This window comes from Microcaecilia unicolor, chromosome 1 (assembly GCF_901765095.1).
Source record: "Microcaecilia unicolor chromosome 1, aMicUni1.1, whole genome shotgun sequence".
Lineage (NCBI taxonomy): Eukaryota > Metazoa > Chordata > Amphibia > Gymnophiona > Siphonopidae > Microcaecilia > Microcaecilia unicolor.
In genome coordinates this window covers 660698623-660720696 of record NC_044031.1, presented here as the reverse complement: position 1 = coordinate 660720696, position 22074 = coordinate 660698623, and the positions used below count along the sequence as shown (strand labels likewise).

The window sequence follows — 22074 nt, the reverse complement described above, 5'->3', positions numbered from 1 at the left end:
GTGACCACATTTCAGGATTTGGACGTCCCAGACCATATTATCAAAACGAAAGATGGATATCCATCTTGTTTCAAAAATACGAGTTTCCCCGCCCCTAGATGGGAACGTTTTGCGAGGACATCCTCATCAAAACTTGGACGTCCCTTTCGATTATGCCCCTCTTTGTATACTACTTACAATCTCAACACAATATGTAATAGAACATTTTAATAGATAGTATAGGGTATAAGCAAAGATGGAACATATAGATAGCTGAGAGTAAGAGGAGTTAGAAAATAAGGTGACTGATTTAAAGAAAGTTCCACATGAGGTCAGAGGTCAGAGGTCAGAGGAGAGGATTAAATGTTATCTCAGTTAGAGTATGAGTGGATGAACATGTCCTGCTGCTGTATGTGCAGCCTGTGTCACTCGTGGGACAGGCACATGAGCTGTCTTAGGAAAAGGAAGAGTTAGTGCTTACTGAGGATGGGCAGACTGGATGGGACAATTGGCCCTTATCTGCCGTCATGTTTTTATGTTTTCAGCTGACGTACTCAACGCATGCTTTCTGTCTTCTTGCTAATCTGTTGGCTCAGGCCGCTTGCTATGTGAATATTAATCACTGTTTCATTATTGCTACCAAGTAGTACATATTAAGGGCACTTATTTTAATTCATTTATCCAGTCCTTACATGCACATGATTTTGCTTTTTAAACCCAAAGGTTTCCTATGATAACATTGTGCTTATTTGAATTAGTTTTTCTGTACAAGCTTTGCTTGATTTGTCTTTATTTGAAATAAAAAAATTTAAAAACATATCTTGTCAACAAGGGGAGGGGCTAGGTGGGGGCAGGGGCACCACCAAACTGATCTGTACATGGCCCCATAATTGCTAAGACCGGCCCTGACTTTGGCCACTACCGTATCATATTGTTTTGCTACCTTAAGATCATCAGACATTGCTACCTCAACATCTTGCTCCCGGTCTGTCCACATTAGCTTCTCATTTTATAGTTTACAGCTCCTTTGGATTTCTGCACCCTAAATGCATTACTCAGCATTTCTTCATATTAAAACTTAACTGCCAAGCATTCAACCCATTTTTTCAGTTATAGATTTTGTGTCATCCGAATAAAAACAAACTTTCTTTTCATCTTTTTGGCAAAACCAATCACAAAAATACTGAACAGAATTGAACAAAAGAACATAACAACATAAGAGTAGCCATACTGGGTCAGGCCAATGGTCCATCTAGCCCAGTATCCTGTTTTACAAACAGTGGCCAAGCCAGGTCACAAGTAACTGACAGAAACCCAATTCATGGCAACACTCCATACTACAAATCCCAGGGCAAGAAGTTGCTTCCCATGTCTGTCTCAATAGCAGACTATGGACTTTTCCTCCAGGAATTTGTCCAAACATTTTTTAAACCCAGATACACTAACCGCTGTTACCACATCCTCTGGCAAAGAGTTCCAGAGCTTAACTATTTGTTGAGTGAAAAAATATTTCTTCTTATTTGTTTTAAAAGTATTTCAATGTAACTTCCTCGAGTGTCCCCTAGTCTTTGTACTTTTGGAATGAGTAAAACATCGATTTAATTCTACTCGTTCTACACCACTCAGGATTTTGTAGACCTCAATCTTCCCTTATCTGTCTCTTTTCCAAGCTGAAGAGCCCAAACCTCTTTTGCTTTTTCTCAGGAGTTCCATCCCCTTTATCATTTTGGTCGCTCTTCTTTGAACCTTTTCTAACTCCACTATGTCTTTTTTTGAGATACAGCGACCAGAACTGAATGCAATACTTAAGGTGCAGATGCACCATGGATGATACAAAGACACTATAGTATTTTCGGTCTTATTCATCATCCCTTTCCTGATAAGTCCTATCATCCTGTTTGCTTTTTTGGCCGCCACTGCACATTGAGCAGATTTCAGCATATTATCTACAACGACACCCAGATCTTTTTCTTGAGACCCTATTATCAGGTAACTATTATTCGGATTATTCTTTCCAATGTGCATCACCTTGCATATGTCCACATTAAATTTCATCTGCCATTTAGCTGGCCAGGCTTCCAATTTCCTAAGGATTTCCTGCAATATTTCACAGTACGCACGTGTTTTAACAACCTTGAATGGTTTTGTATCATCTGCAAATTTAATCACCTCACTCGTCATTCCGATTTCCATATAATTTATAAATATGTTAAGTAGCACTGGTCTCAATACAGATCCCTGCGGCACTCCACTGTTCATCCTCCTCCATTGAGAGAAATGACCATTTAACCCTACCCTCTGTTTTCTGTCCAATAACCAATTCCTAATCCACACCAGAACTTTGCCTCCTGTCCCATGACTCTTTAATTTTCTCAGGAGTCTCTCATGTGGAACTTTTGTCAAAAGCTTTCTGAAAATCTAGATACACTACATCAACTGGCTCACCTTTATCCACTTGTTTATTCACGCCTTCAAAGAAATGAAGCAAATTGGTAAGGTAAGACTTCCCTCGGCTGAACCCATGCTGACTCTGTCCCATTAAACAGTGTTTGTCTACGTGTTCTGTAATTGTATTCTTTATAATAGTTTCCACTATTTTGCCTGGCAGTCCACTATTTCCCCTTCTCTCCACCAAGTAAGTTCCGGACCTGCTGTGGACTTAACTGGAGACAGGCAAGCACTTGCAAGCAAGTAGTGAGGAAGAGACCTCATGGAGGAGATTTGCCCAGCTCTGAAACTATGTGATCTGGAAATGCTGTTGTGCTGGTCAAAGTAAAATGTATCTTGATGGGGAAAACTTGAAGCCAAGAAGGAGTGTATGTGTTCTATCACTGGGCAGAGAGAAAGACAAGGGGAATGCTCACTCCAGAATTTCCTGACAGTTGATGACATAAGGCAGATAATTCAGTTTCTTCACTTTTGAGGAGTAGCCTAATGGTTAGTACAGTGGACTGAGAACATAGGGAACTGCATTCAGTTGCCACTGAGGTTCCGTGTGATCCTGGGCAAGTCACCTAACCCTCCATTGCCTCAGGTACAAAAGCTTAGACTATGTGAGTCCACTGGAAAAAGTGAAAGTACTTATATATGTAAACTGCATCGGTTGTATATCAGATCTTTGATAACATGGAAGGGAAGAGCCAGACATGGTATAAATGCTAGAAGCAAGGACAGAAAGAGATCTCCAAGTAAAGCCAAAGATGGAAGAGCCTGCCAGAGGAAGTGACTATCAGAGAATCCAAAGCAAAAGGTAAAAGACTGGTTCTATGTTTGAGAGAGTTTTATTTTATTTTTTGTCTACAAGCCCAATGGTGGGTGGTGTTGGCTTCTAGTTTGGAAAAGGTCCATCAGATATAAGAAGCCTGAACCATCCCTTTCATGTGCTAAACTGAAACAATGACCTTTCTTTGTCCTTCAGATCTTCTGTTGGAACTGGCTTTCAGTGAACATTCTGCAAGTTTCTTTTTCTCTCTGTTCATAAATCTCCCGTCTTGCCTTCTACATCTTTCATACACTGAACAGAACTATAGCCATTAAGATTCCATCCCTAATTATTTGAACTTCCTTTTGTCAGCTCTATGTGTAAACGCTGGTCATGTTTTTGATATGCTATGGAGCCATGGAAATATTTTGAGAGAAGTGGGGAAAAGGCAGCTGTTAAGGAAAAGCAAGTCATGTAAGGAATAGATGGAGGGAAGGGTTGCAAGAGTAAGGATTTGGGCAGGGAGAGAGAGATGAAATCTACCTATAAGTAAATAGAGAGACAGAGGAGAAAATGATATAAAAAAGATACATCAATTCAGAGACAACTGTAGACAGGAAGTGAAGAAGACAGGTGAAAAGGAGAGAAACAAAAAATGGAAAGGCATCTCGGAAGAGAGTGAAGACTAACATGAAGAAAGTGGAATAAAGAGCAGGACCAATATGATTAAAAAATAACATCCCAGACAAAGTAGAAAAAAACCCAAAGGGGGTCAATATTAGAGAATGACACAGGGATGGGGATCCGCAGTAACTGCGGGGATGGGGACAGAGCCCGCAGGGATGGGGTGGAGACAGAGCCCACGGGGACAGGGCAGGGACGGGGACAGATCCTGCATGAATAGGGTGGGGATGGGGACAGAGCCCATCGGGACAGGAACAAACTTTGTCCCTATGTCATTTTCTACTTTGAAGCCTGTTAATGAACTGGACTGTTGTTTATGTTTGAGTGATAATATTTTGATTTTTTGGAAAAACAAGCTGGCCACAACTAGCAAAATTTGCATGGGGGATCCTGGACATTCCTGCTACCAGCACATCTTCTAAGAAGACATTTTCTATTGCAGGAAGGACTGTGGAGGACAGGAGAGCTAGACTGACTCCTGGGATTGTTGATTACTTATTCATCCACAGATTAAAAAATCATAACATTGCTTTATAGGTCGTATTTCTGCCCCACTAGGGCATACAGAATGGATTGTATTTTATACCCCTGGACATTTTAACAGGGTGGATTAGGATTTCTTGGGGTAGTAGAAGTCAGCTATTGTTGGGGTTGGAAGGATAGAAGGTGGTGGTGGTAGGGGGGAGTTATTATAGTTGCACATTGTTATTGTTTTCTGCTTGTAATTTATAAACAACAGTTGCAAAGCATATTGTTCCTTTTTATATTTTAATAAAAAGATTTAAATATAAAATCATAAGTGCTCGAGGCTTCTGCAGATGAGGACAGAGCCTACGGGGATGGGACGGGGACAGAACCTGGGTCAAACTTTGTCCTCGTGTCATTCTCTAGTCAATATTCAAGGGTAGTTATTTACTTAGCAACAACCTTAATGTATAGCCATTAATAGAAAAAAATAGAAAATCAGCCATTTGCCAGCTGCAGTAAAATGGTCTTAGTGCATGAGAAAAACCTGAGTAAGGGCACGCTAAGGCCACTTTTTACTTAGTAAAAAAGACCCTATCCAGCTTATTTTCGAAGGAGATCGCCGGCCATCCTCCGCCACAAATCGGGAGATGGCCGGCGATCTCCTGAACCCCGCCAAATCAGTATAATCAAAAGCCGATTTTGGCCAGCACCAACTGCTTTCCATCATGGAGCCTGCCAAACTTCAAGGGGGCGTGTCGGTAGGGTAGCGAAGGCGGGACGGGGGCGTGGTACAAGATGGCTGGCTTCGCCCGAAAATGGAAAAAAAAAGCCGGCCTTGACTAGCATTTCACCGGCTTCACTTGGTCCCTTTTTTTTCAGGACCAAGCTTCAAAAAGGTGCCCCAACTGACTAAATGACCACCAGAGGGAATCAGGGATGACCTCCCATTACTCCACCCAGTGGTCACCAACCCCCTCCCACCCAAAAAAAAAAGAAAAATATTTTTTTGCCAGCCTCTATGCCAGCCTGAAATGTCATACCCAGCTCCCTGACAGCAGCATGCAGGTCCCTGGAGTAGTTTTTTCGGGGTGCAATGCACTTCAGGCAGGTGGACCCAGGCCATCTCAAACCCAGCTATCTCTGACATTTGGCTGGCCCGAACCGTATTAGCGAAACGAAAGATGGCCAGCCATCTCTTTTGATAATACGGTTCGGGACTGCTCTTTGTGGCGCCGGCCAAATAGATGGCTGCCCATATAGATGGTCGGCGCCGTTCGATTATGCCCCTCTATGTTACTAAATAGACTACCCCTCCCTCAGTCTCTGTTTTACAATAGGAAGGATAATTTAAAAACCTTTAGTAACCCAAATTAGTTTATTTCTTAAGGGGCCCTTTTACTAAGCCGTGTAGGCACCTATGTGTGTCCAACGCGGGTCCATTTGGAGTTACCACCCAGCTACCACGTGGCCCTTGCGGTAATTTCATTTTTGACATGCATCCGCTATCCGCGCCAGAAAATATTTTTTATTTTCTGGCGCGCGGCAAAAACCGGGCGGTAATCATCATTCTACATGCGTAGATGATTACCACATGCTTAACGCGTGAGACCTTACTGCTAAGTCAATGACTGACGGTAAGGTCTCAGACCCAAAATGGATGCATGCCAGTTTTTATTTTGCTGCACGTCCATTTTCGGCAAAAATTATAAAAAAAAGGCCTTTGCTGAAAATGGACGTGCGGCAAAATGAAAAATGCCATGGGTCAATTTTGGGTCTGAGACTTTACCACCAGCCATTGACCTAATGGTAAATTCTCACATGGTAACCAGGCGGTAATGACCTACGCGCATCAAATTCCACTTGGCACGTGTCCGATACGCACGTCCAAAAATAAAAATATCAGACGCACGCCAAAAATGATATTACCGTAAGAGCCACGTGGTAGCTGGGCGGAAACTCCATTTTGGTGAGTGTTGGGCATATCTAGGTTTAGAAAAGGTTTGGACAAGTTCCTGGAGGAAACGTCCATAGTCTGCTATTGAGATGGACATGGGGAAGCCATTGGGCTTGGTAGCATTAAATGTGGCTACTAATTGAGTTTCTGTTAGGTACTTCTGACCTGGATTGGCCACTGCTGGAAGCAGGATACTGAGCTAGATGGACCATTGGTATGACCCAGTATGGCTATTCTTATGTTCTTAGGGACTATTTGGGCTCACTCTAATTGCATGCATTCTCTCTTTCCCCTCTCTCTTTGCTTACTCACCCACCCATCTTTGGCCCTAGTTCCCCTTTTCTTCCTATTTGTACAGGGCAGACTGTATGGCTGCACAACCCACGTCTCCTATTGTCTGCCTGCCCTGCAGAGCAAATTATTTCCTGCTTGGTCCTGTTCCACCCTACCAGTGGCTTAGCTACGTGGGGCCTGAGGGGGCCTGAGCCCCCGTAGATTTGGCCCTGGCCCCCTCCCGACGATCCCCTTGAACCCCCCTCCCGCCACCAACCCTCCCCCGCCGTCACCGCCCGCCCCGCCGCTTCAAATACCTTGTTGTTTGCTGGCCCTGCCAGCCGAGAATCTAGTTCTTCGGCGCCGGAGTAGCGCCTTCATTCAATGCAGTTCCTGGCGTGATCAGCCAGGAACTGCATTGAATGAAGGCGCTACTCCGGCGCCTAAGAACTAGATTCTCTTTGGCGGGGCCAGCAAACAACCAGGTATTTGAAGCGGCGGGGCAGGCGGCGACGGCGGGGGAGGGTTGGTGGCAGGAGGGGGTTCAAGGGGATCGTCGGGGGGGGGGGTTCAATGTGGCAGCGGCTGGGGGGGGGGGCAGCAGCAGGAGGTCTGGCTACGCCCCTGCACCCTACTACTTCTACCGTCAGGAACACTGCATCCACTAAGGTCACATGTGAACACAACTCAGTGAAGTAGACAACTGAAGGGAATCGCTGCTGCTGCCATTCTGCCACAGAAATTCAGGTTTTAAAAGGGGGGGGGGAGGTCAGACACAGGAGGAGATACTGGGCCTTCAGCGGGCGGCAAGGTAGAGGAGTTGAGAGAGACGAGTAGTTCTGAACCTGGGGGCAGAGGAGAAGCAGAGTGAGAAATGATAGATGTGTGGGGCAGGAAGTGCTGGGCCCCTCAACTGCTCTGGGCCCTTGGGCACTGCCTGGTTGCCCAAATGGCCTGTCCACCTCTGCTCAGTGGAGTACAACTCATTGGTCACCAACAGACCAGACACCACTCTGGCAGCTAATCATATTATATACAGAGAGAGATGTCTTTGCAGACATGTCATGCTCCTCTGGTGAGGTTGATTCTGTACCAAGGCATAGTGTTAGAAACAGCATTGAGTGTGAATAGGCTATTCTAGTAACAGAACAAAGAGCAACACACTTGCACATGTCTCCGCTATAAGCCTGCCTCATTTGCATACTTTCTAACACTTACTTGGCTGTTTTCCATACAATTCAATGGGAAAAACCCAAGCAGTCAGACACATACAAAACCAATTATTTCAGTCAGACAAAACAACTGGTACACTAGGCCAGCATGTCTGAAAATGTTAGACTAATTTAAATCACACTATATCATCATGCACAAGAAGGTGGAGTTCAACATATATAGTCTAACGAGAACAATACTCTCACCTAATTGAAAAGCACAAAACAAGGTATCTCTCTATATATAAAGTGAAAAACACAAGGAGAAAAAAGCCTCAATGAGCCACAGGTGCTTAGAATATAGGGATCCTTTAATGAAGCTGCAGCAAAAGGGGGCCTGCGCTGGCATCGGCACATATTTGGACATGCGCCGAGGCCTCCATTTATTGCAGGAAATAGTCATGTAGCAAGTGAAGCTACGCGGCCATTTGGGGGGAGCATTTACCGTCAAACCATTGAGGTGGCAGTAAGGGCTCCTGAGCTAACTTGGTAGTAACCGGGCAGAGTGTGGCACTGCCTGATTACTGCTGGGTACACACCGGCGCTACAAAAAAAAAGTAATTTTGTAGTGCCGAATATGACGCATGCTGGGGGTGGGAACTACCACCGGGCTGCTGCGGTAGCCCGGCAGTGCTTCCTTTTTAGCGAGCGGTAAGCCAATGTTTGGCGTACTGCCACTTTGTAAAAGGACTCCATATAGGGGCATAATCAAACGGCACCCCGACCGTATTATCGAAATAAGATAGCCGGCTATCTTTTGTTTCGATAATACGGTTGGAGCCGGCCAATTCTCAACATTTGGGCCGGCTTTAGAGATGACCTACATTGGTTTCCGGCGATAATGGAAACTAATGCTGGCGATCTCAAACCCGGCCAAATCCAAGGCATTTGGTCATGGGAGGAGCCAGCATTTGTAGTGCACTGGTCCCCCTCACATGCCAGGACACCAACCGGGCACCCTAGGAGGCACTGCAGTGGACTTCAAAAATTGCTCCCAGGTGCATAGCTCCTTTACCTTGGGTGCTGAGCCCCCCAAATCCCCCCCCCCCCAAAACCCACTCCCCACAACTTTACACCACTTCCATAGCCCTAAGGGGTGAAGGGGGGCACCTACATCTGGGTACAGTAGGTTTTGGGGGGGGGTGGAGGGCTCTCATTTACCATCACAAATGTAACAGGTAGGGGGGGGTTGGGCCTGGGGCCACCTGCCTGAAGTGCACTGCACCCACTAAAACTGCTCCAGGGACCTGCATACTGCTGTCAGGGCGCTGGGTATGACACTTCAGGCTGGCATAGAGGCTGGCAAAAAATGTTTTTCTTTTTTTTTTTTGGGTGGGAGGTTGTTGGTGACCACTGGGGGAGTAAGGGGAGGTCATCCCCCATTCCCTCCGGTGGTCATCTGGTCAATTGGGGCACATTTCTGAGTCTTGGTCCTAAAAATAAATGGTCCAAGTGAAGCTGGCGAAGTGCTCGTCAGAGCCAGCTTTCTTTTTTCTATTAATGGCCAAAGCCGGCCATCTCATAACCACGCCCCGTTCCGCCTTCCATACCCTGCGGAAATGCCCCCTTTAGCTTTGGCCAGGTCTGCGACAGTTGGAGCCGGCCAAAATCCGCTTTTGATTATACCGATTTGGCCGGCTTCAGGAGATAACCGGCCATCTCCCGATTTGTGTCGGAAGATGGCCGGCAATCTCCTTCGAAAATAAGCAGGATAGTGAACTATACAATGCCTGCAGTACTATCACCGCCGTAAACAACCTCCCGTGTTTCAATTCAGTTTTCACTTTACTTCTTCACTTGAAAAATCTATCTCATTTCAGGATATACTTTGTATCCATTTTAGTTCCTTGTTAATTCATTTTTAGTCATTAGCAGACTTACATTTAACTTAAGTAAAAATATAGCTGCTCTAGTCCACTCTGTAGTAGGCATCTGATGTTAAAAGAGCAACAACACAAGCACAAAAGGGCCTTTAAGAGTGGAGCAATGGAGAATCCTTCAATTCAATTCATCCAAGATGGCCGTGTTTCAGTACACACTGCACATGCCTCAGGGCTTAACAAAAACTTAATATTATAAAACAATATAAGCAAATATATGGATTAAAATAAAACAATCTGAAAGTGATTGGATATTCTGGTGTCCATGCATAAAATGTGCACATCAAAAAGTGAAGCTTTTATAAAAGTGATATACGACACACATAAGAGCAAAATACGCTAAAATATATGCACTAGACAGATAAAAAATGTTTTTCAAATAACACAAAGTGACAAGCAATTATATCAATAAATAATAAAACAATTATGTGTTAATACCATGTAACAATTAAATAAAATCCATAACATGCAAATATGTGACTATTATCTTTTATTTATACTGTTTTACAGCAATGCTGCTTTGAATGATCCTTTTGGATATATAAAATGAGAAGAACGGTAAAAAAAAAACTTAGGGGGGCAACTGAGAGAATAAAAACTGTACAACAGGCGTGGACGCTGTTCAAAAATACCATCCTGGAGGCCCAGGCCATACATATTCCGCGAATTAGAAAAGAAAGACGGAAGTCCAAAAGACACCCGGCCTGGTTGAAAAGTGAGGTGAAGGAAGCTATTAGGGCTAAAAGAAACGCCTTCAGAAAATGGAAGAAGGAACCGTCTGAAAATAACAAGAAACAGCATAAGGAGTGTCAAAGCAAATGCAAGGCGCAGATTAAGAAGGCCAAGAGGGAGTATGAAAAAAAGATAGCATTAGAGGCAAAAAAACATAGTAAAATTTTTTTTCGGTATATTAAAAGCAGGAAGCCGGCAAAAGAATCGGTTGGGCCGCTGGATGACCGAGGGGTAAAAGGGGCGATCAAGGAAGACAAAGACGTAGCGGAGAGACTGAACGAATTCTTTGCTTCGGTGTTCACCGAGGAAGATTTGGGTGGGATACCGGTGTCGGAAATGGTATTTCAAGCGGACGAGTCGGAGAAACTTACTGACTTCACGGTAAACCTGGAGGACGTAATGGGGCAGTTCGGCAAACTGAAGAGTAGCAAATCTCCTGGACTGGATGGTATTCATCCTAGAGTACTGATAGAACTGAAAAACGAGCTTGCGGAGCTACTGCTAGTGATATGCAACTTATCCTTAAAATCGAGCGTGGTACCGGAAGATTGGAGGGTGGCCAATGTAACGCCATTTTTTAAAAAGGCTCCAGGGGAGATCCGGGAAATTATAGACCGGTGAGTCTGACGTCGGTGCCTGGGAAAATGGTAGAGGCTATTATTAAAAACAAAATTACAGAGCACATCTGAGGACATGGATTACTGAGACCAAGTCAGCATGGCTTTTGTGTGGGGAAATCTTGCCTGACCAATTTACTTTAATTCTTTGAAGGAGTGAACAAACATGTGGACAAAGGGGAGTCGGTTGATATTGTATATCTGGATTTTCAAAAGGCGTTTGACAAGGTACCTCATGAAAGGCTACAGAGGAAATTGGAGGGTCATGGGATAGGAGGAAATGTCCTATTGTGGATTAAAAACTGGTTGAAGGATAGGAAACAGAGAGTGGGGTTAAATGGGCAGTATTCACAATGGAGAAGGGTAGTTAGTGGGGTTCCTCAGGGGTCCGTGCTAGGACCGCTGCTTTTTAATATATTTATAAATGATTTAGAGATGGGAGTAACTAGCGAGGTAATTAAATTTGCTGATGACACAAAGTTATTCAAAGTCGTTAAATCACGACAGGATTGTGAAAAATTACAAGAGGACCTTACGAGACTGGGAGACTGGGCGGCTAAATGGCAGATGATGTTTAATGTGAGCAAGTGCAAGGTGATGCATGTGGGAAAAAAGAACCCGAATTATAGCTACGTCATGCAAGGTTCCACGTTAGGAGTTACGGACCAAGAAAGGGATCTGGGTGTCGTCGTCGATAACACACTGAAACCTTCTGCTCAGTGTGCTGCTGCGGCTAAGAAAGCGAATAGAATGTTGGGTATTATTAGAAAAGGTATGGAAAACAGGTGTGAGGATGTTATAATGCCATTGTATCGCTCCATGGTGCGACCGCACCTTGAGTATTGTGTTCAATTCTGGTCGCCGCATCTCAAGAAAGATATAGTAGAATTGGAAAAGGTGCAGCGAAGGGCGACTAAAATGATAGCGGGGATGGGACGACTTCCCTATGAAGAAAGACTAAGGAGGCTAGGGCTATACAGCTTGGAGAAGAGACGGCTGAGGGGAGACATGATAGAGGTATATAAAATAATGAGTGGAGTGGAACAGGTGGATGTGAAGCGTCTGTTCATGCTTTCCAAAAATACTAGGACTAGGGGGCATGCGATGAAACTACAGTGTAGTAAATTTAAAACAAATCGGAGAAAATTTTTCTTCACCCAACGTGTAATTAAACTCTGGAATTCGTTGCCGGAGAAAGTGGTGAAGGCGGTTAGCTTAGCAGAGTTTAAAAAGGGGTTGGACGGTTTCCTAAAGGACAAGTCCATAAACCGCTACTAAACGGACTTGGAAAAATCCAAAATTCCAGGAATAACATGTATAGAATGTTTGTACGTTTGGGAAGCTTGCCAGGTGCCCTTGGCCTGGATTGGCCGCTGTCGTGGACAGGATGCTGGGCTCGATGGACCCTTGGTCTTTTCCCAGTATGGCATTACTTATGTACTTATGTACTTATGTATTTTTTGCCATTACTGAGAGTATTAGTTTGGTAAGACATGCAGATTCTAACACATCTTTATCAGTTTGTGGTCACTTTTAGTATATATTTTCATGTTATGGCCTTTTGTACCCTTGTTGGCCGAAACACGGACCGTGTAGGGTCCTATTAAACTTTTCTGGCGCTCTTACTCCCTTGTTCTTGGTCTGTTTTGGTTTATCTTCCGCCTTTTTTGTGTTTTGAATCATAGTCAGGGGAATTTTCGAAAGAGAAGGGTGCCCATCTTCCGACACAAATCGGGAGATGGGCGTCCTTCTCTCAGGGTCGCCCAAATCGGCATAATCGAAAGCCGATTTTGGGCATCCCCAACTGCTTTCTGTCGTGGGATGACCAAAGTTCACGGGGGCGTGTCGGTACCGTAGTGAAGGCGGGACTGGAGCGTGATTAAAAGATGGGCGTCCTCGGCCGATAATGAAAAAAAGAAGGCCGACCCTGATGAACACTTGGGCGACTTTACTTTGTCCATTTTTTTTTTCATAACCAAGCCTCAAAAAAGTGCCCAAACTGACTAGATGACCACCAGAGGGAATCAGAGATGACCTCCCCTGACTCCCCCAGTTGTCACTAACCCCCTCCTACCCTCAAAACAAACAACTTTAAAAACTTTTTTTGCCAGCCTCTATGCCAGCCTCAAATGTCATGCCCAGGTCCATCGCAACAGTATGCAGGTCTCTGGATCAGTTTTAGTGGGTGCAGTGCACCTCAGGCAGGTGGACCCAGGCCTATCCCCCCCCCTACCTGTTACACTTGTGGTGGTAAATGTGAGCCCTCCAAAACCCACCAGAAACCCACTGTACCTACATGTAGGTGCCCTCCTTCATCCATTAGGGCTATTGTAATGGTGTACAGTTGTGGGGATTGGGTTTTGGGGGGTTTCAGCGCCCAAGGTAAGGGAGCTATGCACCTGGGAGCAATTTGTGAAGTCCATTGCAGTGCCTCCTAGGGTGCCCGGTTGGTGTCCTGGCATGTGACGGGGACCAGTGCACTACGAATGCTGGCTTCTCCCATGACCAAATGCCTTGGATTTGGTCATTTTTGAGATGGGCGCCCTCGGTTTCCCTGACCGTATTATCGAAACAAAAGATGGACGCCCATCTTGTTTCGATAATAGCGTTTTCCCTGCCCCTTCGCCGGGACATCCTTAGAGATGGGCGCATTTAGAAATGGTCATCCCTGTTCGATTATGCCCCTCAGTATGAGATTCAAGTCACATAATTAATTTTCTGGATACATTTGATGGTGACACTTCTGAACTCTTTTTGATCTCCTTTGATGTAGAATTATTATACTCACATTCTTCAAGATGAAGCATTAGATGTCATCCAGACCATACAATAGATCCACCAATTTGAGGGTTCCTACCTTTTCCTTAATAGAACTTGCTAGTCTAGCCCATAAGATAAATTATTTTTTGATTTCAGGGACACTTGTATCAACAAATCAAAGGGAATGACTGTGAAGGAAACTATTGGCCCCAGACATAGCTAACTTGCTTATCTCTCAATTTGAAAGCAAGTTTTTGGAGACCCAAAACTCAAGAAAAATGTCAGGAAGTATTTTTTCATGGAGAGAGTAGTGGATGCTTGGAGTGCCCTCCCGCGGGAGGTGGTGGAAACGAAAACGGTAACGGAACTCAAACGCGTGGGATAAACATAAAGGAATCCTGTTCAGAAGGAATGGATCCTAAGGAGCTTAGCCGAGATTGGGTGGCAGAGCCGGTGGCGGGAGGTGGAGATGGTGCTGGGCAGACTTATACGGTCAGTGCCAGAGCCGGTGGTGGGAGGCGGGACTGGTGGTTGGGAGGCGGGGATAGTGCTGGGCAGACTTATACGGTCTGTGCCAGAACCGGTGGTGGGAGGCGGGGCAGACTTATACGGTCTGTGTCCTGAAAAGGACAGGTACAAATCAAGGTAAGGTATACACAAAAAGTAGCACATGTGAGTTTATCTTGTTGGGCAGACTGGATGGACCATGCAGGTCTTTTTCTGCCGTCATCTACTATGTTACTATGTTACTATGTTCAAGATGAAGTATGAATGTAGCACAGATACATTGACATTGTTTTCATGTTATGGAAGGGCAATTTAGATAGACATTATTTATTATTTATTTTTATTTATTATTAATTAGGATTTATTTACTGCCTTTTTGAAGGAATTCACTGAAGGTGGTGTACAGTAAGAATAGATCAAACATGAGCAATAGGCAATTATAGCAGTAAAAATATTCAAATAACAATACAAAGTATGGCATGGTATACTACTTTAATTCTAATGTTGTATTACCAGGTGGTGTTCAAAATACTACTTACAATGTCAACACAACACTTTTTCATGAATGACTTAATACTAAAGATCCCAATCTTAGGTTTTCAATGCACCATGACCATTACAGTATTCCATATCTTGATATATTCATTTAGTAAGAGACATTTGGTTTTAGTACTGCACTGTACAGAAACCGACTAACAAAATATATTTGCTGCGTTAGAGCAGCTGCCACACACCACAAGTCTTAAAAGTAATCTACCCTATTCATAATTTTTGAGAATGAGGAGACTCTAGTAATTTTGATGAATTTGAGATTTAGGCAGAGGAAATGACTTAGGGACCCTTTTACTAAGCAGCATAAGCATCTACGTGTGCCAAAATGGAGTTACCGTCCGGCTACCACATGGCTTTAGCAGTAATTTCATTTTTGGTGCGTGTCCAATACATGCATCCCAAAAATTTCAGACACGCTTATTGAGTGTGCACCAAGAGGCATTTGACGCGCATAAATCATTACCACCTGGTAACCGCATGAGACTTTACCGCTAGGTCAATGGCTGGCGGTAAGGTCTCAGACCCAAAATGGACTCGTGGCACTTTTCACTTTGCCGCACGTCCATTTTCGGCAAAAATTTTAAAAAAGGCATTTTTTGCAGGTGCGTTGAAAATGATTCTGCGTGCGCCCAAAACATGCGTCTACACTACCGCAGCACACCTTAGTAAAAGGACTCCTAATTTAGATTTGTAGAGAGAGGATATCAGAAAGAACATATCGAAAAGGGATTAGTGAGAGCAAAAGCAGCGAAGAGAAATGAGTTATTAACCATTATTTAAAAAAAAAACAAGAGACAGGACCGAATATTTTATGTATTTTACGCTTTTCAGGATTGTCTTAAGATATTTTTTTAAAGCGCTGATTAAACACTGGCACATTTTAGAGGATATGTAGTGTTGAACTTTCTTTCAAATGTGAGACTGAAGCCCTGAAGCAGCCGTGCGAAACGCTGGCCATCGTCGGCTTAACACATTGATTATAGAAAGAGGACAACAGCACGTCACGCTGTTCTGAGAGCACTCACTATAAAGATAAGTGTGGTGTTAAATATTGTATAATTAATTGAACTGGCTATGAATAAGACACATATATAAATCGTGTCCACCAGTAATTAGATCAATTTAATAATGTAATAGCAGGTTTTTTGGCCAAGGATGAAAGCAGGGTCTAGAGACCCGTTATAGCTTCGACAGATCAATTGAGGACCTGGAAGCTCTTTGAGGCCTTTTTCCTCCTAGCCTGTAGACAACCTCCATTGGAGGAAGTTTTTGTCATTTACTAATAGCAGATCCCCTCTTTTGGTTTTATTCATGATCGTTTGATCTGCATTCGAACCAACATCAGTATTTAGTTGATTATATCATTTTGTGCCCATGAAAATGACTTTATGTGGAGAAAACCAAAAGAAAGGTTCTGACAAGAATGTTGGAACATAACAGTAACTTAAAAAGACAAAACCTCACAGCACCATTGGTGAGTCGTCCTTCAACCATAATTTTACTGAATTAAGAGTTTTGGTTATCAAAATGGTTCAGAAAGTAAGGAGAGGAGGTGATTTGGTCCTGGAATGTTGTAAACCTGTTTGATCAATAAAAATTTTATAAATGAAAAAAAAAAAAAAAGAAATTGTTGCAGAATGTTTTATATTTTAATTAGACACTCTCAGATACCTAATGAGTTGAATAATGAGATTGATTATACAATATTTTTATAAGACAGGTTTTGCTGCATGCCATTGTTTTGTATTCATTTTGGTGAAATGAGATTGTTAATCTGCTGATCCGCATAATAATATTATATGGGTGATAATGATATAGCATTATTGTTATATGTCACGCAGGTTATAAAATTTTGTAGTACCCTTGAATTGGTTTTTATTATGATCTGTAGCCTACACATTGAGGTTATATATCCAGGTGTACAGGTTACAGAAATGTTCATGATGCTCTCACTCTATTCTAAACATTGCTTTTTATAAGGCTGCATTGAAGTGCAATAATGATAGTAAAGTTTGATTTACCCATGTGTTCTAATCTTGCTCCACAGACATTAGTTGGGCTATTCTTGGTCACCCATTTTGTTATAGGAAGTGGATATATACAGATTGAATTTTACAGATTTGGTATTTTTCAATTAAATTAGGTTTTTAAGGGGTCTTTTTACAAAGGCATGCTGAAAAATGGCTTGCGGTAGTGTAGGCGTGGGTTTTGGGAGCACGCTGATCCATCTTTTAGCGTACCTGTAAAAAGGCCTTTTTATTGGCTGAAAATGGATGTGCAGCAAAATGAAAATTGCCACGTGTCCAATTTGGGTCTGAGACCTTACCGCCAGCCATTGACCTAGCAGTAAAGACTCATGCAGTAACGGGTGGTAATGACCTATGCACGCCAAATGCCACTTAGTGGCTGTCGGTTACACGCATCCAAAAATATTTTTTAGAAGCGCGTATCGGACCAGCGCCAAAACTGAAATTACCACAATAGCTACACGGTAGTTAGGTGGTAACTCCATTTTGGCACGCGTTGGGTGCGCATAGACGTTTATGCAGCTTAGTAAAAGGGCCCCTAAGTGTATATATTGAGAAGCTTTAGTTTTATCTCTTCAGTGTACTTTTGATCCACAGTGATTCTTTGTGTTGGTTTTGTGCCCACTTGTTATTTTGCCAAATATTAGCAATTTGAAGCAGACATAAGTTCTCATTTTGTTAAAATGCTTGTGATACCATTTTACTAATTTGAATATTTGCCTTATATTATTGCAACCATTATATATTGCTTAAGATCTTCTTGGGAACTTTTGTTTCACCAATATTGCTGTTATGCTTGTTAGAGTAACAGTCCTGCATATTTTTGAACGAGAAGGCCGGCCACCTTCCGACACAAATCAGGAGATGGCCGGCCATCTCCTGAAGTTGGCCAAATCGGTATAATCGAAAGCCAATTTTGGCCGGCATCAACTGCTTTCCGTCGCAGGGCCAGCCAAAGTTGAAGGGGGCGTGTCGGCAGTGTACAGAAGGCGGGACGGGGCGTGGTTAAGAGATGGCCAGCTTCGGCCGATAATGGAAAAAAGAAAGCCGGCCCTGACGAGCATTTGGCCGACTTCATTTGGTCCCTTTTTGCTCATGACCAAGCCTCAAAAAGTTGCCCCAACTGACCAGATGACCACTGGAGGGAATTGGGGATGACCTCCCCTTACTCCCCCAGTGGTCACCAACCCCCTCCCACCCAAAAAAAATTTTAAAAACATTTTTTTGACAGCCTCTATGCCAGCCTCAAATGTCATACCCAGCTCCATCACAGCACTATGCAGGTCCCTGGAGCAGTTTTAGTGAGTGCAGTGCACTTCAGGCAGGCGGACCCTGGCCCATCCCCCCCTACCTGTTACACTTGTGGTAGTAAATGGGAGCCCTCCAACCCCCCCAAAAAAAACCCCCACTGTACCCACATGTAGGTGCCCCCCTTCATCCCTAAGGGCTATGGTAGTGGTGTACAGTTGTGGGTAGTGGGTATTGGGGGGGATTTGGGGGGCTCAGCACACAAGGTAAGGGAGCTATGCACCTGGGAGCAATTTGTGAAGTCCACTGCAGTGTCCCCTAGGATGCCCGGTTGGTGTCCTGGCATGTGAGGGGGACCAGTGCACTACAAATTCTGGCTCCTCCCACAACCAAATGCCTTGGATGTGGCTGGGTTTGAGTTGGGTGCCATGAGTTTCCATTATCGGGGAAAACCAATGTCGGCCATCTGCCCCAAATGTGGAGATTTGGCCTGTCCTGACTGTATTATCAAAATAAAAGATGGCCGGCCATCTTTTTCGATAATACGGTCGGGGACGTTGCTTTACGGGGCCAGCCTTAAAGATGGCCGCCCTTATAGATGGGTGCCCCCGTTCGATTATGCCCCTCAGTATGAACATTTGGTATGTGTTAGAGTTCAAATATTCTTATGATTTAAAAAAATGGAAAAGATCAGTGCAATATCTTTCTCCCTATTTTTGGGATTCTTTTGTTTATTGATTCACCCTCGGATGCTAATGATTGATTGATAAGTCTCTTTAAATTATTAATATATTAATTTTGCATGTTAGTTTCAGGTATATGCATTGCTTCCATTTTTTTAAATGATTTTTGTCATATATTCAGGCAGGTTTCTCCTATGTGAATGTTTTGTGTATCATGCCGTTATCCGCAACATGGTAGAGAATCTATAACGTCAGTACTCTGTCCTTTGAATGTCTGCAGAGACATTGGCTTAATTCTACAATTGCTCCACATTATTGTGCCATCACACACCATTTTGATTGTCCCGAAAAGCTCTCTATTGCTACTGTTATGTTTGTTCCATTCACGGCGCTTGGAGCAAATAAACAAGCATCAGCGTATGAAGAATATGGAGGTGTATTTTTGAAGCACGTAGACTTATAAGTTACTTTGAGGCATAATTTCAAATCACTTAGGGCCCTGTTTACTAAGCGTTTTTCACGCATGTTAACTATGTGTGTGTGTCAACCATGTATGTGCATTAGCTGTGTATGTGCCTACAGAATCCCTATAGCTGCCTACACAGTTAGTGGGCGCGCTAATTGTAGGCTCGTTAAAAATGCTAATACACCTTAGTAAACAGGGCCCTTAGACTTATTAAGTTACGTGGTAACCTATGGAACTTTGTAAGTCTAAGGGCCTCTTTTACCAAGACTGTGCTAGCGATTTATGCTCAGCAATGCCGACGAAGCTCATTGAAAGTGAATGGGCTTTATTGGCATTGCCGCACCGGGAACCGCTAGCGTGGTTTAGTAAAAGAGGCCCTAACTGCTTTGAAAATGAGCCCCTTAGTGTTTTATGGAATACAAATGTTTTGCAATATTGGTTATTTTATCATACATGGTACAGCTTCACAATGTGGCCAGTAGAAATTAAGATACAGGCTGAACCTCTTTTGCCTCACTGGCAATACAAAGAAGCCGTTGTTTTTTTTCCCTTTTTAAAAACATTTTAGGGCCCTGTTAACTAAGCCGAGTTATAGGTGCGCTAGCATTTTTAGCACGCTCTAAATGCTAGAGACACCCACAGGAATATTTGGGTGTCTCTAGCATTTAGCGTGCACTAATTTTATTGCACGCTAATAGTGCTAGCGCACCTTAGTAAACAGGGCCCTTCATTTTTTATTTCAAACAAAAACACACAAGTATCCACTTGCTACAGCAAAGCAGTTAATTACACTACAAGAGAAATAAAGTACAATCAATTACGGAAGAAAGGAGGGAAAAATCTAATCTTCCTTAGACCACAATTAACAACAAGAGGAATAGACAGGAGAAGGATATCCCAAATTAAAAAGAAACAATAAGTAATACTATAAGGCTTAACACCCACTACAAGCAATTATATCTTAGCCAGTCTGATTCTGAAACAACCTTTTTAAGATCCAGGAAGGCCTTCAATTGTTCTGGGGAATAAAAACGAGTTTTGGACAATCCCCCCCCCCCCCCTCAAACCGCACCAAGCATTTGCAGGGAAAACCCAATTTAAAAGTTGCACCAAGATTAAGTCTCTCTGAAGGCGAGAAAGGCTTTTCTACATTTTTGTGTAGCTTTTGTTTACGCCCAGATATATCCATATTTAATGTCCATATTTAATGAGGGTTATGAAAATAAATGTTCATAACTGTGTTTATGTCCTGTTCAAAGATGAATGAAGTCACTAATGTAGATCTTTGTGTTGAATCAAATATTGATTCCTTCAGGATAACTGAAATATTATTCAAATCCACCCATTATTCAATTACCTTCAGGTATTACCTGACCCTGAGGATTTCTTACAGAAGCTAATATAGAACACCTTATTATGGGGACAAGTTACAAAGGTGCGGTAGGCTCTACACACAGTAGTTTCAGATTTGGTGTGTGCCTATAACGCCAGGACAAATTATTATGTTATTTCCTACCACATACAGTGTTCCCAGTGTTAATTGGCAGTTGGCACGTGCAAATGAGCCCTTGCTGCTAGGTCAACGGGTGGCAATAAGGTCTCAGGCCAAAAATGGATGCACATCATGTTCCAGCTCTTTAAAAAAAAAAAAAAGGCCCTTTTTCCTAGACACAGTAAAAAAAATGGCCCAGCATGCGCCCAAAAGTGGTCTGCAGTACTGCAAACCACTTTTTATCATGGCTTAGAAAAATACCCCTTAATGGGGAATACGTTTAGAGGCAAAATGCAAGACTTCCATAAGATATTTTTTAAACATATCCACAGGTAGTATCCAAGTGGCTTGCAGAAAATTCAATAAACTGAGGTTTATCCTTCAATTATAGTTCTCCATTTGCTCAGTTTTTCTGTGAAGAAATAGCTTATCTTTGACTGCAACATTTTGAAAATCCTGTAGTCATGATTTTATATCACCCTGCATTTGTTGAAAATGGCTAGAGGTGTCCTTCTTTATATCCTCCACCTCCACCACCATAGCCAAATTATCAATTTTTGAAATCAAAGAAGTTACCTAATCTAAAGATTTTTTAAATAATGGTGGCAGTCAAATATGGATTCCAAGGACACCGCCGCAGGCACTACAGAAACTCTTCTCTCACCACTGCTGACCATTCCTTAGCAAATTACAGGTGGGTCTTCACCCCCAACAAGGACCTGCCATGCCTCATCCAACTGCATGCAAAGCTTCTCAGATGACACCACCACCACAGATGCTTGACACAGCAGTTGACTGTGCTCTGGGGGAGATAAGGTGGTCTCATGTTCCAACAGGGCAGTTCCTCCTTAAGCCTGCCTAAACATGGGGACTCCATCCCTGGTGTTTATGGTTGCGAGCCCAGATGCGTAGTGTGACGCATCATAGAAAGCAGAAAAACTGCAAAAACAATCACGTAAGGAGAAATTTGTAAATAATGAGCACAATTGGGCACTCTGAAACAGAGCGAAAAGGCTGAGAAGTATGTGGACCAGAGACTCCTGATCTGATAAGACATTCCTACGTGCAAGCTGGCGTGGGAAATGTGCAATTATGGATGGACATCCAGAAGGATGTGATTTAGCAACTTAAGGGAAAATAGATGATGAGAACAGAGAACAGAATGATCTCTTAGGAAAATAAGTGCTGAAGTAATGTGAAGCATTGCTTAACACAAAATGTATAAAAACAGCTGTACCAGAGCAGTACGTTGGAAGAGACAGTCACAGATTACATTTCTATGTAACAGTGCTGCTTTCCCATATGAGAAAATACCAATTTGTATCTGTATCCTAGTCTT

At 43.1% G+C, this 22074-nt stretch overlaps 1 pseudogene; it reads left to right on the top strand.

Annotated features, from left to right (window-relative positions):
* The window catches only part of LOC115461538, a 57685-nt pseudogene extending 43852 nt beyond the window's left edge, over positions 1–13833 (top strand).
* Positions 13834–22074: the final 8241 nt, after the last annotated feature.